The following is a 19,785-nucleotide window of genomic DNA, read 5'->3' on the forward strand; positions in this document are numbered from 1 at the left end:
ATCACCAGAAAAATATACTAGTTATATGGAACTCATGACAAAACTCATTGATTCTAAGCCTTCTTCATTTGAGGAGGTAGTTTACCAACCAATGTGGGTAGATGCCATGGTGGAGGAGTATGATTCCATCATGAAGAAAAATGTATGGGAGGTGGTGTCATGACTAGAGAAAAAGTTAGTGGTTGGTTCCAGATGGATATACAAAGTGAAATATGCAACTGATGGCAATATCAAGAAGTACAAGGCCATAGTTGTGGCCAAAGTCTCTTCACATGTAGAGGGAGTTTATTATGAGGATACACTTGCCCCAGTGGCAAGATATTCCTCCATGAAAACCATTCTATAATTAGCTGCGCAGATGGGGTGGAAGATCCACCAAATGGATGTGAAGACTGCCTTCTTCAATGGAGTGGTTGAGGAGGATATTTACATAGAGTAGCGTGAGAGGTTTGATACATTTGATAGGGAGACACATGTGTGTAGACTTAGGAGAGCCCTTTATGGTCTCAAGCAAGCACCTCGTGCTGGGTACACTCAGAAGATACACATCTTAGTGGATTAGGCTACACCAAGAGTAGATAGATACAACTTGCTTATTCTAGTCCTGTATGTAGATGACTTGATATTGATAGGGGATGAGAAGTTGATCCAGTCTTGAAAGGAGGACCTTGCAAGAGTTAAAGATGAAGGACATGGGCTTGATGACTTACTTCCTTGGTTTGGAGGTGTGGTAGGGAGATGGAAAGTTGTTTATGAGTTAGGGGAAGTATACCTCTGAAATACTTTAGAGATTCCATATGCATGACTGCAAGCCTATGGACACTACTCTAGCTACCAACTGGAGGAAGGTGTATTCTTCTATAGGAGAGGCAGTAGATGCTGCCATCTACAAACAACTAGTGGTGTCCTTGATATATCTTGAGAACACAAGTCTTGAAATATTTTATGTAGTTAGTTAGCTAAGTCAGTTTATGGTGAAGCCTACCAAGCTCCATTGGAAAGAAACACAACATGTGCTTAGATACCTCAGAGGCACAATGAATTTTGGTTTATGGTACATGAGAACTGATGGTGTGAAGCTATAAGGTTTGACTAATGCAGATTGGGCAGGGAGTTCATCAGACAGGAAGAGCACTTCAAGAGCTATCTTCAGTGTTGGGTTAGTAGATATTTCCTACAATAGTAGGAACAAATATTTGTAGCACTCAGCTCAGAAGAGGCCGAATATATGGCTACTAGTCAAGCAACATGGTAGGCCATTTGGATGAAGAAAATTCTTGTTGGTATTTTCAGTCAAGAAATGGATAGTACTGTGATTTACTATGATAATCAGAGTTGTATCAAACTCTTTGAAAACCCATTTTTTCTTGACAGGTCCAAGCACATTGATATTAGGTAGTACCATCACTTGAGATATTGTGTGGAGGAAAATCATGATGTTGCAGTAAATTCCCACAGAGGAGTAGGATGCAGATATTTTGACAAAGGCATTTTCAAGAGGAAAATTCGAGTTCTATAGGAGCATGATAGGGGTGGTGCAAAACCCTTTTCTTTCTAAGAGGGAGTGTTAAAATGTAGAAATAAAAGCCTTCATTTGACTTGCACCTTAGTCAAATGGAGAAATTCGATTTTCCACATTGGCAAGATGACTTGGATTTCAGTTAGCTAGAGTGACATGGCTTTATCTCCTAGTTAAATATGTAAATTCGAGTTTGTGGGCTAGAAGTAGAGTTGTGCATGAGGTGATTACTGAGATCTAGCAATCTAGTGGAGTTATTGATAGTTAAACTCAATTATATGAGATTTAGTCAGTAGTGGAGTCAGTAGGATTTTAGTTGAGTAGATATAAAAATTGTTAACTCACTGATCTCTTAGTTAATTGATCAATTTAATAAAAATAAACCCAATCATGCATGGGATTCGAATTACCTAGCTAAAGTGGAGGAAAATACACATTGTAATTATCAATTGTATACTAGTTGAATGTATATATTTTTTGCATTGATTAGATGGTCAATTCCTTTAGGATTTGTGCAAGGAAACAGGGAATTCTCCTATTTTGTTGGGGCTAATTTCCTTTAGGATTGCGCAAGGAAATAGGAGGAAAGATGAGGCCTATTTTGGCTAAGTGTTGGTCAGAGCAGGTTAGTGAGCAAGAGATCAATATTGCAGTGTAGGTGGTGCTTCATGTGTGAAGCTGTCATTGTAATAGGTCCGTATTTCTCATCTGAATTAATGCATAACAACAGAGGGTTTTACCCAGTTGGGTTCCCTTGTAAAATCATTGTGTTCCTTATGTTTTGATGATTGTATGTTATTGCATGTGTTTCTATTGTGTGTTTTCATTTCCGTAGAATTGTAGAAGAAATTTGTGTCTCTTTATTTCAATTTGAATTAATTAACAATATCAAATTTCTTGCCATTTCTACAATGTGTTGAATTTGTTCTAGTTTGTTTTATTTATTTTTATAAAACAATTAAAAATTAATATTTTATGGGATAATTAAATTCAATGTATATAAACCAACAAATTAATGATTACATATCTTTGATGCATGTTTTTTTTGGGATGGCTCCTTTTGTGATGTAATTATATGCATTTTTTTACCATCTTTTTGTGTATTATTTTGGGCATCTCTAGTGGCATGAATTGGTTTTCTCATCATTTCTCCTTTGGAATATGTACAATTTATTTGGAAAATTAAAGATGCAATATTTTTCCTTTTCTTTTTGAAATTGACTTGAAATTGGTGGGACTCATGTGAACAGTGATAATACTTTGACTGTAATCACACACTTAGACTACTTGATGACACAACATCATAGATCATCCAGGACACATGGCAATGCGTTTCCCTCCGTGCGACAACTTATGACAAGTGCGACATTTAAGATATAATTTGCGACAATCGTGAAGACACTTATGCGGAAATGCTTAAAACTTTGGAAATGAGTGCAACAGATGTTTACAAGGTTAGAACAACTCATTTACACAAAGGTGACCTCTTGAAACCATCAGAACAAGATTATATACATGATGCAACAACTAACATGTGAAAATATGACATTTTGCCTTGCAAAGGGGACAAAAACTCCTCAAGAAAACAAATGGAATGAGCTTCAATGTTTGTGATGACAATGTACAAGACCAAGGAAGGCTCTAAAATTGAGCGTAGGCCAAAATTTTGGAGGGTGTTGTAGCAACGAAAACATAAGGATCTCCTCTTTCTCCTATATTTTTTGGTTGAGGGGGAAAAGTATGCATAGTATTGACTGCATAAATTAAAAGAACAACCCAAAAAGACATTTCCTTTCTGGAATAGTAAGTTGTGTTTTCCTTTCACATAGTATTGTCCGCATAAACTAAATAAGCCCAGAACTTACTGTTGCACTTCAGTGTTTGTGACACTGATTTTTGCTCATTACCTCAAAAGCGTGTCAGGTTGTAGGTGGAGGGAATTTCGAATGAACGAGTCCATCGAGAGCGTGGATTTCAGAACATAGAAGGTGGGTATTGGGTAGTCGACTAGTCCATTAATTCACTCTAGGGTTGCACTTTAGTGTTTGCGATGCTTTGTTTCACTTATTGTCTCATAGGCACATCAAGTTGTAGGTGTAGAGGATTTCGAATGAATAGGTCTATTGAGAGCATAGATTTCAGAACATCTAAGGATGGAATTTGGCTCTCAATTGGTCCATTAATTAACTACAAGACATTAGCAAAAACGTCTTAACATTTGCATTGAATTGGAGGGTGCAAAAAGAATATCCAACATTTAGACGGTAATTGGGATGAAAACTGGATATAGATAGAGATGAAGAAATTTGCTCGACGGAGACAGAGACTTTTGCTCGATGGAGATGAGGCCCATGTGAGGGATGGGGGTGGAGGAGTCTGTCAGAGGGGTCTTGTTGGCAACGAGTCAACGTAATACGCAAAGCGTGTTTCATCGACTCATTAGACTACTCCCATTTTATGTTAAGAAACAACAAGCATCTAATTTTATGAACTTTCAGATATATTTAAGTCTCTCGAACCAGTATAATCCAGCGTACACCTTGGAGATCCGAAACTTAGTATTCATTGTGAAGCTAAATCCATTTACATAATTTATCATTTTTATTGTTTCCAGTTTTTGGATGTCCGTCTAGATTCTGAGAAATAAGAATGTGACGTTAATAGGGATATGAATTAGGTTTATTTTGACAAGGATTTTTAGAGGGAGCCAAATTTAGGTGGTGGGGGAGCCAAATTATTTCTATCTAAAAGTAATTCATTTACTATCAAAATCAGACTTGGAGTCACCATCTAATAACTATGCATAATTAAAGGCCTGTTGACGGTGCTAGACCCGCCAACATTCAAGCGATCTCCCCGGTATGAAGTCCCAGCTAGACCTCACATCGCTTGGTGTAGGAGTCCCATCCGGTATGATGGCCTGGTTTCCATTATCTTTAAGATATGCCTCAACTCTTACTTTGTCTTTGAACAATGAGGTTCACGTGCCTCGTGAGTGTGTTGCTTGTGTCAAGGTTCTTTCACTGCAGAGGGAGAGGGTGAGAGTGAGTCTCAAGTCGAAAGGGAATAGTCCCAACTATGTTAGAGACACACCACACAACAAGACATGCGCAAATTCCGGCGGAGTAGTCCACATCGATGTGATAGTCACAAACACAAGCTGAGCAGATAGCACGTACAACACCCAACGAAATAGTCCACATGAGTGCGACGATCGTTATAACAAGTTTAGGAGAATGAGTCTATCGAGTGTCCAGTGGAATAGTCCACATGGGCGAGACAATGTTAACATATAATACAACACATTTCTAATATCATACACACCAAAACAACCAAAATAGTTCAACTGTCTTAATACAGGTTAAAGCAACATGCATTACAAGTGTCTAAAGAATAGTCTTACAAATGAATACAATACATGTGAGATAATGTGATGGCCTGTTAATAGGTTTCTGAATTAAGCAAAAGTTCCAAGACACATCCGTACACCATTACATCACTAACCTCGATAGTGAGGCGTTGGAGTCACTACTCGCTCCTCAAAGAAAAGACTACAAACTCTCAAGGCTATGTGGGAGGAGCCAAGGTGAAAAGTCCCTTGCATGTACAAATGATGGGTATATATAGCTAAGGGTGCGACTGAGCCTTATGACTATTCGACTTCCCTCATGATGGTTTGAATTACATGACTCTTCAACTTTACATGTGGGTCTCTTGGACTTCCAAAATACATTACATTGATTACAACAGTATGGCCCACAGTAGTGACGTGGCTGAGATGACTCATGACATGACTTGACACGACAATGTTGGTATGTTCATGCTGACGGTGGTGTCCATTTCGAGACATAGTGCTATTGAGTGATGAGTGTGCTCTTGGTGTATCATAGTTTCACCTCCGTATGGAAAGGTGTGTGAAGGCTTCGATGGTCTTGGTGTTCGCTTGATGTTGCACGCATGTGCATGTATCTCCTTCGCTCACTACTTGGTATGCTTCATGTGTTTGACCAACTGCGATCAAGTCTTCTAGCATGCACTCCTTGTTCATCCTTTTCATCGTCGCGCCATGTCTCATCCATGTACCAATATCTATAGTCACTCATGACTAGACGACATCAAATCTAGAAATAACATAGTCTACCATGATGCATCATATTTCATTTTCAGGTTCAGGTGACCGAGAGAGAGGACAAGGCTCTGAAAATGTGCAGAGCACATTTTTAGGTCAGGATGCGGGCTCTGGGGCATTGTCAAGGAAAATTTTGTAGAGGTTATTGGGAGGCTGAGATGAGCAGTCTGGAATAATAATGACCATCTAAGGGATCTAGCTCGACTGGAGGGGAGAAATGCGCAAATTTTCCAAGGAGGCAGTGCAGGAAACAGGGAGGACACTGGCAGTGAAACTGCGCAGATTCTTCGAGGAGGTTGGCAGCGGGCTGCGGGAGCTTGCTGGCCAAAACTATGCAAAATTGGGAGGCTAGTCTGCAGGACATTTCTGCGCAGTTTCTGGTCTGAGCTGGGTGTCGGGTAGCTGGAGGAAAACCCAAGAAAACTACCCAATTTTCAGGAGGAGCAGAAACCTGGCTGGCAGGGGGACTGGCTGACAGAATTGTGCAATTTTCAGAGATAGTGCAATGACAAGCAGCAGGTGCCTATCCCTCTTGTATGCACAATTTCTTACTTAGCGGAGGCAGGCATGTTGACAGATTCTATGTAATTTTTGGGAGGATTGAAGCCCAAGGTCACTGCCCGGTCAAACTCTCTGGTTGACCAGCGGGAGGCTTGATGGATTGGCTTGCGGAAAGTGCAGATTGAGATGGATTCTTGGACAACTTCTATGCTGTTCTGGGTGACATTCAGCCAAGTCGATTCTAGGATTGCGCAGTGCAGGCTGCTTGGAAGACAACCTCAATATTTGCATGTTTCTGGGCAGTAGTACATGATCATCGAGGGCTGAGACTGCACAATGTAGCTTAGTGGAGGTCCGACTGGTGGAGGGTGGTCTGGTCAAAAGATCATCAGAAAAATGACTATGTGTGTGAACGAGTGAACTCGTGCATGCATGACCTTGTGAACACACACTTAACATGACTTAGCGACAAGACATCTTGAACCAACAAGACAACATATTCTTAGTGTGACTGATTGCGGGGCTGTCTAATGATGAAAGAGACAAGTACGATAGATGTTTAAATAGTGAGCACAACTCAAAAACAACTTTCAACATCACCAGAACAAGGTCGCAAGAATGACATAACAATCAACATGCTGAAGACAAAAATTGGTCAAACAACGAAAAGAAGGCAAGACATCTAGAGGAAACTCATGAAATGACCTTTTGTGTTTGCGCACATGCATATTACTGAGGACAAGATGATATGAAAATGACAAGCAATCCTACAAACTCAACTAAGAGATGTAATTCAGAAGGCTTTCTTTACTTATCATACTTACCCTCAAGATGATCATGCATCCGACGGAGTTTGCATGCGGTCCTAATATTTTCCATTAATTAGTCTCTTGGTCCTTCTCCTCGACTCCTTGGGAGTGATCTCAGCATGTCACCTTTTCTTGTAGTCACTAGCTGATGGATCAACGCGGTTTCCATGAGAAGTGACTGCTGTCGGAATGAGGCCCTGGGAGGCCCATCCGCATAGTTTTTGCATGCAAGACCGACATGAAAACTTGGACAACACTGCATAGTTTTGAGGCTCAGGACACTCTTGAAAGATGGGGGTCTTGGGAGGACACCTTTACGCAGTTTTTGAATACAGGGAAGCTGGTTTTCTCTGTGCATTTTTGGAGAGAAGTGCTGGCTGGGGTCTCTCTAGGCTGCGGGGTTTCAACAGACAAGGGAGGAAGCTTGATGGTTGCAAAAGCAAACTACAAATTTCTGAGAAGTTGAATGAGGCTAGGTTTCTTGGGAAATGACTAATTGTGAGATCAGTGACATAGATGTAAACAGTGATAGGACTCGATTGTGATCACATACAGACACTTAGTGATACAACGTATACCATCTAGAATGCATAAGACATACTTTTCTCAATGCAACAACCTTCATGACAAGAGTGCATGAAGTGAGTGTGAAACATGTCTATGTGATGGCAACCACTCATATGCACACAATTCCCTTGAGGTAAAACAACATTCCATTTGCATGACAAATAACAACCCCTATGCCAAAAGATGACACATGCTACATAAAGGTGAGAACATGAACAACTCTTAAGATCGAGGAGGGGAAGCTTGAGATCATCAACTTACCAACAAGTGACCAAGGATGATTGATTGCAGGATCCAAGGTAGGCTCTGAAATTTGCATGCGAGCCAAAATTTTGGAGGGTGGTTGTAGCTGCTACAACATTGGCGACACATTGGTAGAACTCCAGCTCTCTGTATGGACCTTGTTTTGTGAAAAATGAGTCTAACCCTTCCAGAAGTATTGTTCGATTCTTTGATCGCAATGGCTTCCGCACTAGCTTGTGTGAAAGATGTAGTCCCTGCCATTCTCTTGATCAGTCAACACACATTCCAAGCCAAGTCAACTTAGTTGTTTCGATTGGGGATGAGGGGTATATTGATGCACAAGTAATATAATTGTTAGAGTTTAAGTTTCATCTCTAGTGTTGCTCCGCTACCAGCAGGCTTGGACAGTACCTCAATGGAGTCACGCAAGAACACAAGCATTGCTCCATTGCCAGCGAGCCTGGTCAGTACCCCGATGGAGTTACTTATATCACCTCTTTGTGTAGGAAGCCTTTCTCTTCTTTTGCCTTATTCATTTTTCATTTTTTTTCAAAGAACTATGCATATGCACTTATTTATTTCAGAGGCAAAAGAGGGATCCCAAATTATTGAGAGCAGGAGAGGTTGTTCCTTCAAAGAAATATGTTATATATATCTCTGACATACTTGTTAAGGTTTCCCACCTCACCTTACTATACTTAATTGAGCTTACAAGGGTTAACCCAAAAGAACCGATTAGAGTAGGCGGTACTAGTTAACAATGCAAGCGTTGTGTTTTCACCAAGACTCACTCTGAACAAAACGTGTTTTCCATCAAGGCATCATTGGCTGAAGACAACAAGCTCTTCATAAAGAGAGAGGACAAAAAACAACCAAGTGTTGATAGCTATACAAGTCCTCTTAGATTTGCTCAACTTGTCTTGAGAGCCAAACATGGTTTCATGAGAGGCTAACCTATGGGTACAAGCAAGCAAAGAAAGAAAAAAGAAAAAAGCAAAAAGAAGAAGTAAAGCGAAAGAAAAACAAGTAAGAAAAACAAGCAAGTAAGAAAACCAAAACAAGTAAGCTAGCAAACAAACATGGAAACCAGAAAGTAAAGCAAAGCAAGAAGCAAAGACTAATCCTACTCCTATGCTAAATAGTGCATGGGCCTACTTATATGAAGTGATATTTCCAATGCAGCCACTGGTGCATTAGCTAGCCCATGTTGGCGAAGGTATGAAAAATATGCATGTAAAATAGTGAACAAGAAATATTTATCAGTGAAGAACAACACGCTCCGAGTTCTAAAATATCCATAGAAAAGAAAAGAGCGAATGCACAAGACAAACATTCTGCAGGCTTAACATGGTGTTGTGACACACTGCATGCAAATGATAAGCATGCACACTCTCTTGATTGTGACAAACAAGAAAACATGAGAAAGAGAGATAACTTATGCCTTTCAAGTGTGCTTGTCGTGTATGATTCCTCCAGTACATAAATGATGGGATCATGTGATTCGAGTGGAGGAAGAAAAATCTGTGTGTTTGGTTGGTCTTTAAAGCGAAGCAGAGAGTGATGAGGAGCCTTGGGTGTTTTGAAAATTTTCTGATCGAAAGTGGAACTAACCTCAGGACAATGATGGCTTGACATAACCATCAGCCTAAGCTGAAGTGCCCCGACAACCTGCGGGGTTTCCACTCCATCAACAGATAGATCATCAGAGACTAGTGGCTTAGACAGATTAACAGTGAGTGAATCAACATCGTGATCAAATGAAGAAGTACAGAAAACATGACAACCATGATAAAAAAATTTGGGATGTTCGTCGACATCCTCATGATTTGATGAATCATGTAGAGGGGTAGATGAGAAGCAAGGATGTTCACCCTCTGTGTTTTTAGAAATGACAGATGACGGATGGGACAAATTTTCAGAGGAAGATGTGTTTTCTCTGTAATGTAATGACAGACTGACGTCCAGTTTGTCCTATGAACGATCAGAAGTAGAAACATCTGGAAATGAGTTTTCGCAGGGAGAATCAAATGTGGTAGAATCACAAGGGATGTCAAGATAAAGCGGATGAGGCGCAGATGGAAGGGAGACATCCTTCACCGCGATTTCTTCTTTAGATTCCCGCACACACTTATCATGAATGATAGCATAGGTTGGCTGCACAACACCAACTCCACCAACAACTTGAACATTGTTCACAACAAGTGTGGAGTCTGGAACAGAAGAGCACAAAACAATACAATCCGGAGGATAAATGGAACACGGGGACGGAGGTTTAGGGAACAAATCCACATGACAACCAGCAGGCTTGAAAGCCAAATCTACGCAGACATTAAGAGTAGGTGGGGTAGGAGGATGTGACAGTTCAACAGATATGCACGGAGCTTCTCCCACCTTGCACTGCAAAGATATAGCTATTTGACGAGAAGAGGACAAATAGTCACTTTGATAGCAACCTTGTTCATCTTAGATTTGGAAGCTCTAACACCAAGGTGTGCTGGGAGGGGTTGAATGATTGTAAGAATTGTGGATTTTCATATATGTAAAGAAGATACTTAAATCTTCCATCGAAAAATCCCCAATAAATTTCATCTTTGGGAAATCACCATGCAAGATTACAAAAACGTGTGTGAAATTGTTCAACGGATTCATCAGGTTCTTTCCGTAATTCCAGAATTTCTTTATTAAGTGCTTGACAGTCAAAATGATGGAAAGCATTAGGGGAGTTTTGAGGTCTAAAATGGGCCTCCTAAGTAAATTATAAAACAATAATGGAAATAATAAAATAAGATTTGATTACATCATCAAATTTTAGAGGGAAAAAAGAAAAACACTATTTTTCAACTTATCTCCCTATGGGTTTACTCAAATTTCGAGTGGGAGTACCCATTAGATGCAAAATTTAATTCCTTATCCAATGAGTACCCATGTTGCATACTTTCGATGAACCCTACTACACGAAAAATGAGAAATACATGAAAAACATTTTTTCATGTATTTATCATTTTTCTTGTAGCAGGGTCCATCAAAAGTATGCAACATGGGTACTCCTTGGATGAGGAATCAAATTCTACATCCAACAAGTGTTTCCGCTCGAAATTTGAGTAAACCAATAGGGAGATAAGTTGAAAAATAGTTTTTTTCTTTTTTCCCTCTAAAATTTGATGATGTAATCAAATCTTATTTTATTATTTCCATTATTATTTTATAATTTACTTAGGAGGCCCATTTTAGACCTCAAAACTCCCCTAATGCTTTCCATCATTTTGACTGTCAAGCACTCAATAAAGAAATTTTGGAATTATGGAAAGCACTTGATGAATCTGTTGAGCAATTTCACACACGTTTTTGTAACCTTGAATGGTGATTTCTCGAAGATGAAATTGATTGGGAATTTCTCGATGGAAGATTTAAGTATCTTCTTTACATATATGAAAATCCGCAATTCTTACAATCATTCAAACCCATCTCAACATACCTCAGTCTTAGAGCTGCCAAATCTAATACAGACAAGGTCGCTATCACAAGTGACTATCCATCCTCTTCTCATCAAACAGATCTAGCTCTGTAGTGCGAGGTGGGAGAAGATCCGTGCACATCTGTTGAACTGTCACATCCTCCTACCCCACCTACTCTCAATGTCTGCGTAGATTTGGCTTGCAAGCTTGCTGGTTGTCAGGTGGATTTGTTCCCTCAACCTCCGTCCCAATGTTCCATTGATCCTCCAGATTGTGCTGTTTTGTGCTCCTCTGTTGCGGACTCCACACTTGTTGTGAACGATTTTCAAGTTGTTGATGGAGTTTGTGTTGTACAACCAACCTGCGCTATCATTCATGATGAGTGTGTGTGGGAATCTAAAGAAGAACCCGCGATGAAGGATGACTCCCTTCCATTTGCACCTCATCCGATGTATATCTCATTTTTCTTGTAGTAGGGTCCATCGAAAGTATGCAACATGGGTACTCATTGGTTGAGGAATTAAATTTTGCATCAAATGAGTACTCCCGCTCGAAATTTGAGTAAAACCTTAAGGAGATAAGTTGAAAGTATGAGTTGAAAAAGTAGTTTTATGATTTTATTATTTTTTAATATTTTTACCTTTTTATCCCAAAAATGGTTAATCACCCCCCATGGCTGATAACATCATCTTGAATCCTATTGGTTCTTATAAATTTTATTTTGATTGTACATTTTTTTTAGGAGGTCCATTTTAGACCTCAAAATTCCCCTAATGCACGGTCTATCTCTATGATCAACTAAGTGAGAGAGCGAATAGAGATCTCGAGCAGTGTGGCACACCATAGCAGTGGGTGCCCTCAAAGCATGTGTGTGAACAACGCGCACCTCATGTAATCTTATTTTATTTTATACTTTTGATATATAACTATTAAGGTCATTTTGTGCTCAAGCGAGACCATTCCGCCTTCACCTTCATATGTGAACTGTGACAAGAGATGCCAGAGCTCCTCCGAGATTTCAAAGTAGTTTCCATAAGACATATACTTAGGAGGAGGAATTCTGTAGTTAGTCATGATAAGTAGCAGAGATTCAAAACAGATTGTGAGGAATTAGCTTGTCATGTGGCCCTCCTTCTAGCGCTAGAAATGTTGATGGTGCTGGACCCACCAACATTCAGGGGATCTCCTCAGTATGAAGTCCCAACTAGACCTCACACCGTTTGGTGTAGGAGTCCCATCTGGTACGATGGTTCGATTTCCATTATCTTAAATATATGCCTTAGCTCTTGCTTGTCAGCACATGAGAGTGGTTTGCTTTGTCTTCAAAGAGAAAGGTTCACATGCCTCGTGAGTGCTTAGTGTCACTTGTGTCAAGGTTATTTCACTGCAGAGGGAGAGGGTGAGAGTGAGTCTCAAGCCGAAAGGAAATAGTCCCAAATTTGTTAGAGACACACCACACAAAAGGACATGCATAGCTCCTGGAAAAATAGTCGACACGGATGCCATAGTAAAAAACACAAGGTGAGCATATAGCATGGACAACACCCAACAGAATAGTCCACACGAGTGCGACAGTCGTTATAATAAGTTTACGAGAATTAGTCTATCGAGTGTCCGGCCAAATAGTCCACATGGGTGAGACAACGTTAACATCTGATACAACATATTTTCAGTAGCACATGTACCAAAACAACCGAAATAGTTCAACTATTTTAATACAGGTTAAAGAAACATGCATTACAAGCATCCAAAGAATAGTCATACAAATGAATACAATACATGTGTGAAAACATGATGGTCTGTTAAAAGGCATCTAAATTAAGCAAAAGTTCCAAGACACATTCGTACACCATTACATCACTAACCCTGATAGAGTGGCGTTGGAGCCACCACTCGCTCCTCAAAGAAAATAATACAGACTCTCAAGGCTATGTGGGAGGAGCCATGGTGAAAAGTCCCTTGCATGTACAAATGAGGGGTATATATAGCCAAGGGTGAGACTGACCCTTGTGACTGCTCGACTTCCCTCATGACTGTTTGACTTACATGACTCTTAAACTTTACATGAATCTTCAACTTTACATGTGGGTCTCTTGGACTACCACATTACATTACATTGATTACAACAATATGGCCCACAATAGTGACTTGGCCGAGATGACTCATGACATGACTCGACACGACAATGCTGGTATGTTCATGCTGATGGTGGTGTCCATGCCGAGATGCAATGCTGCTTAGTGATGAGTGTGCTCTTGGTGTATCATAGCTTCACCTCCATATGGAAAGGTGTGTAAAGTCTTCGATGTTCTTGGTCTTCGCTTGATGTTTCACACATGTGCATGTGTATTCTTCGCTCGCTACTTGGTATGCTTCGTGTGTTTGATCAACTGTGAGCAAGTCTTCTAGCATGCACTCCTTTTTCATCTCGTTCGTCATCACACCATGTCTCATCCATGTACCTGTATCTACAATCACTCATGACGAGATGACATCAAATCCAGAAATCTCTTAGTCTACCATGATGCATCATATTTCGTTTTCAGGTTCAGGTGATAGCGAGAGAGGACAAGGCTCTGAAACTGTGCAAAGCACATTTCAGGTTGGGATGCCAACTCAGGGACACTATCAAGGAAAATTGCACAGAGGTTACTAGGAGGCTGAGATGAGCAGTCCGGAACAATAGTGATCATCTGTGAGATTTGGCTCGGCTGGAGGGAATAACTGCACAAATTTTCAAAGGAGGTAGTGCAGGTAGCAGGGAGGACATTGGCAGTGAAAACTGCACAGATTCTCAACGGAGGCTGGTAGCGGGCTGCGGGAGCTTGCTAGCCAAAGCTATGCAGAAGTGGGAGGCTTGACTGCAGGACATTTTTGCTCATTTTCTAGGTTGAGCGGGGTGTCGGGCAACTGGAGGACAACCCATTGAAAACTGCCAATATTTAGGAGGCGCAACAAGCTGGCTGGCAGGGGGCCTGGCTGACAGAATTGCACAATTTTCAAAGACAGTGCAATGACAGGTAGCAGGTGCATGTCCCTCTTATCTACACAATTTATTTAGTTAGTGGAGGTAGGCATGCTGATAGCTTCTACGCAATTTTTGGGAGTAGTGAAGCCCGAGGTCATTGCCCAATCAAACTCTCTGGTTGACTTGCAGGAGGCTTGATGGATTGGCTTGCGGGTAGCGCTGATTGAGATGACGCCTTGGGAAACTTCTGCGCTGTTCTGGGTGACAATCAGCCAGGTCAATTCTAGGATTGCACAATGTAGACTGCTTGGAAGACAACCTCAAGCTCTGCGCGATTTTGGGCAGTAGTACATGATCACTGAGGGCTGAGACTACACAGTGCAGCTCAATGGGGGTCTGGCTGGTGGAGGGTGGTTTGGTCGAAAGATCATTGAAAAAATGACTAAGTGTGTGAACGAGTGAACTTGTGCATGCATGACCTTATGAAAAGACACTCAACATGACTTGATGACAAGACATCTCAATCCAACAAGACAAAATATGCTCAGTGTGATTGACTGTAGGGCTATCTAATGATGAAAGTGACAAGTGCGACACTTCGGATAGACCTTCGAATGACTATGATGACACTTGCGTGATAGTGCTTACAACATCGTGTGTTTGTTTGATAGATGTTTACAAAACGAGCACAACTCAAACACGACCTTCAACATCACCAAAACAAGGTCGCAAGCATGACATAACAATCAACATGCCAAAGATGACAATTGGTCAAACAACAAAAATAAAACAAGACATGTAGAGGAAACATGTGAAATGACCTTTTGTGTTTGTGCACATGCATGTTATTGAGGATAGGATGATATGACAATGAAAAAAAGTCTTGCAAACTTAACTAAGAGATATACTTCGAAAGGTTTTCTTTACTTACCATACTTACCATCAAGATGATCATGCATTCGACGGAGTTTGCATGTGGTCATGATATTTTCCATTACTTGGTCTCTTGGTCCTTCTCCTCGACTCCTTGGGAGTGATCTCAACATGTCACATTTTCCTGTAGTCACTGGGTGATGGATCAACGTGGTTTTCGTGGGATGTGACTGCTGCCGGAATGAGGCCCTCGGAGGCCCATCTGCATAATTTCTGGATGCAAGACCGACAGGACAACTTGGACAACATTGTGCAGTTTTGAGGCTCAGGACATTGCTGCGGGATGGTGGTCCTGGCAGGACACCTCTACGCAGTTTCTGAATACATTGCAGCTGGGCTGCTCTGTGCATTTCTGGAGAGCAGTGTTGAATGCCTGATTGCTTTGCACATTTCTGGAGAGTAGTGCTGGCTGGGGTCTTTGCAGGCTACGAGGTTTCAGCAGGCAAGGGAGGAAGCTTGATGGTTGCAGATGCAAAGTGAAAAGTTCTGAGAAGCTGCATGAGGCTAGGTTGCTTTGGAAATGGCTAAGTGTGAGATCAATGACATAGATGTAAAAAATGATAAAACTCGATTGTGATCGCACAAAGACACTTAGTGACACAGCGTAGACCATCCAGAATGCATAAGACATACTTTTCTCAATGCAACAAACTTCGTGACAAGAGTGCGTGAAGTGAATGTGAAACATGTCTATGTGATGACAACCACTCATATGCACACAATTCCCTTGAAGAAAAACAACATTCCCTTTGCATGACAAACAACAACCCCTATGCCCAAAGATGACACATGCTGCATAAAGGTGAGAACATGAAGAACTCTTAAGATCGAGGAGGGGAAAGTTGAGATCATTAGCTTCCCAACAAGTGACCAAGGACGAATGATTGAAGGATCTAAGGTAGGATCTGAAATTTGCATGCGAGCCAAAATTTTGGAGGGTTGTTGTAGCCGCTACAACAAGGTCCTCAATTTACAATTGAATTTTGCTATTGAGCTAGGAGTTTAACATATACGAATATTTGGTGATTCATTGCTCATTGTCAACTGGGTTAAAGGACTTTATAGATTTCACCATATAACTCTAATTCCTTTGCTGAATGAAATTATTAGTTTAAAAGATGTCTTTAATCACTTCAGTATTTCTCAAACAATCTCTCCAGAGAAGACCTACAATTGGGTTGTGGAAAATGGTTGATTGGAGAGCAACACAATGACCAATTCTATGAGTTCTATTATCATCCTTTTATAGAGCCACTTGAATACTAAAGCATAAAATTAAAAAACTATAATTTATTTTACAACATATATCTATATTAATATGTACTTGGACTATATTTAGTTTATAGTGGATTGTTTAAACGATTGTCTAAATATATATGACAATTTATTTTACAACATATATCGATATTAGTATGTACCTGGACTATATTTAGTTTATAGTGGATTGTTTAAACGATGGTCTATAGGCGATTTTATCGCTGACTTTTACATTTTAGAATATGTATTATGAAATATTTTGTATGATTCAATGCCATTTTTGGAGATCAGATCCATTTTATGAATATTTTTTTGAAATGCATGCAAGACATGTATGTACATAAGGTGTGTATAACATAAGGTGATTTTATACACAGTAGTTTTAACATCCTTTCATTCTCGACCCATCTTTTCATGTTCACTGAGAATTTGAGTCTCTGTACTCAAATCGATAGAAATAACATTATGACCACGAAAGCACGTGCATCCTTTCATTATCAGTGGAATCTTACGCTCTCTTTCTGAATTCAACAGAAAATCACAGTCAGCGCATTTGTAGACACGATGAGAAAGTGAGTGAAGTCTGTTGCATAATGATTATTTTCCAAAAAGAGAAGGCATACGTACATGATGATATCACTAAATTAATCAAAATGTGTATCGTTCTTTTGTCTCTTATTTTTTTGCACCATGCTGTTATTTTTATTGACTTATTGCATAAGATGATATGGCGATAACGTGTGTCAGAGATTTCCAGAACAAGTCCCCAAGCCCCGAGCATTTCCACCATCACTTCTCTGGGAGGAATGGTATGAGTTCATGGGAATATCTAGGCCACGATCCACAAGCCAAGAAGATTTTGAACAACATCAACATTGTCATGGCTTCCGTGGCTAAGATGTATGAAGATGGGTTTAAGGGTATAAACATGTTGGTATGGGCTGTGCCTTGTCCATCATTGTGAAGGGAACTCCTTTAATTCTTTACGTTGTAACACCCTTGGGTGAGCCCACGAGAATGGGCCTAATGTCAGTTGACTCTATTAAGAGAGTCTGATCTGGATGGATCTAAGGAAGACCAAACCCAACCTACTCTTTGGGACAGAGGGAAAACTACCAGATTATCCTTGCAAGCTATAATTTAGATCATGCTCGATTTGTGTGCATGTCATTATTGCGCAGGGGCCATGCTAATCTTGTAGGTATCAGTCCAATTTTATCGGAAAGAGACCAAAAACATTCGCACATGTGTGGCATTAATCTCAATATGCCTCACTTCATCATCATTGCGCCTCCCATAACAGTAAGATTTGTAATGGTGTAAACAATAATATAATAAATTTGTTCGACATAACACAATAATAAGAGTTTGATGGTTTATAGAAATTCACAAATTGTAATGAGGGAGTGTTGCAGGAGTGGAGCATATGGAGGGAAATATGTTCAAGCAGATACCTTATGCCCATAAAATGTTCCAAAAGCCAAAGGTTTGTTCCACATTGAAGGCTTCAAGAGATACACCTTCATAAAGTTGCCTTTGCTTCCATGACTCATAGTGTTGTCCAAATCCTAATAAGCTACTGGGCCACGAATTAGAACTATTGTTATGGTTAATATTATATGGTATATAATCAGTTGAGGTGCTTCGTAGGTTAATTTGCAATATAAGTCAATAGTATGTAGGGTAATAATGATTATTTTTCCTTCCGAAGGGGGCATGGTAATGATATGTTATTATGTCTAATGTAAATAAATTGATATTTAGAAGGCTTAGGCCTTTTTTAATGGAGCAAAAGGTCGGAGTAAAGTTCCAAAATAATAATTACAATTTTCTTTTTAGCTTGGGTCTCGGGTTTGGAACTAATAATAAAGAAAAATTAATTGGGTTTTGGCTCATCCTTGACATTACAATATCTATGCAAGTGAATGGCTTACAAATCTTTGGCAATTCTTGACTGGTTATTGATTGGTTCTTGGGATAGGTACATTACACGATTTGGCCCTAAGTCCTTGGCAACAAAGAATTCGTTAATTATAAGAAATTTTTGAGGATCTAGATGCATGACATATCCATAGGGAACATTGATGTGGACAAAAGATCAAAGGAAACATTACTCTAGCATGTGAGACATTTAGTGGTTATAGAAAAAGTCATTGATGTCCTTTGGGTGAATGCCAACAACATTTTCTGAACTAAAGTTGTTATAATATTTAGGTACTTACATGTTTTATTATGTTTAACCTCTGGATTGGTAGAATGCCATAGCTCTTAGCAAGCATGTTCGGGAGGTTGTATTTGAATAATAATTTGTATACTTTGATTTCAATGAAATAGAAAGCATGTGATTTTTTAAATGAATTTTTTTTTTATCATAATTCTCATGGATGAAAGAAACCTTATTTTGATTCAAAAGTAGAACTTTGAGTCTTTTGTCTTCAATATTTATAATGTTAAATATCTATTAAATTGTTTTTTTTTTTTAATAAGGAAGGTATCGAGTTTTCAAGAAACTTATTTTGATTTGAATGTAAAACTTCCTCTTTCTCTATTAAAATGGTAAAGTACATTTTAAATTATTTATTTCTTTTTATAGAATGAAGATATATAATTGTCAACAAACTTGATTTTGAGTGAAAAGTAGAAAATTTTCTTTTATTTTAAACATTTGTATGGTCAACTATTATTTAAAATTTGAAAAAATTATATATATATAATTTTATTTTTTAAAAAACAACAAATTTTATTTTATTATAAAATGAAATTTACAATTTTCATGTTCTAAAAGCATAATATAAAAAAGTATGGGTGCATACTACACTGGCAAGAATACAAATATATATTGCATTTAAAAGATTACATTTACATAACTAATGTATTTGTCATGTTTTTTTCACTTTAAAAAAATAGTCCTTAATCTTTGTATTTTTCTTGTTTTTCTTTTAACTTGTTGCCACTCCACCAAACTAGTCACAATAACTAACAATAGGTCAAATGGAAGGGATTCATAATTCTTTGCAGGAACCAATTCCTTGTTGGAACCAAGGTATCATTGTCATGATGTCTTTTGATTCGACCTAAAGGAGTTGCAACTACCACAAGCTCCCTTGAAGAAGAAATCCTTGCATCCATTTATTCTACTATATCCCCAAGCAAGACATTCACTTGTTGATTTATCTGATTCTAATCAATAGTGTCTGTATTTCGAGCTTATTTACCTCATGTCGCTACATGTTTGTATCCAAACCTAATTCCTATACAAAATTTCATCCATTTTATATTGGTATTTTTTTCTCGACCTGATGAGATTGAGCACGAGGACAAATACCTTGTAAATGTCTTAGAATATAACACATACTTCATGTGAATTTTATATTCTCATATTCCAAAACTTGTGCATACTAATT

The 19,785-nt window shown here is 39.2% G+C and overlaps 1 non-coding gene across 1 annotated transcript; it reads right to left on the reverse strand.

Moving 5' to 3' along the window:
* Positions 1-17,516: 17,516 nt before the first annotated feature.
* On the reverse strand, positions 17,517-17,622 carry LOC149250495 (U6 spliceosomal RNA). The gene has a single exon (XR_016267699.1). It is a non-coding gene; the product is annotated as a U6 spliceosomal RNA (small nuclear RNA).
* Positions 17,623-19,785: the final 2,163 nt, after the last annotated feature.

The sequence above is a fragment of the Pinus tabuliformis genome, chromosome 7, assembly GCF_031772625.1.
Source record: "Pinus tabuliformis cultivar Carrire ecotype Pingquan chromosome 7, CPIR1, whole genome shotgun sequence".
NCBI lineage: Eukaryota > Viridiplantae > Streptophyta > Pinopsida > Pinales > Pinaceae > Pinus > Pinus tabuliformis.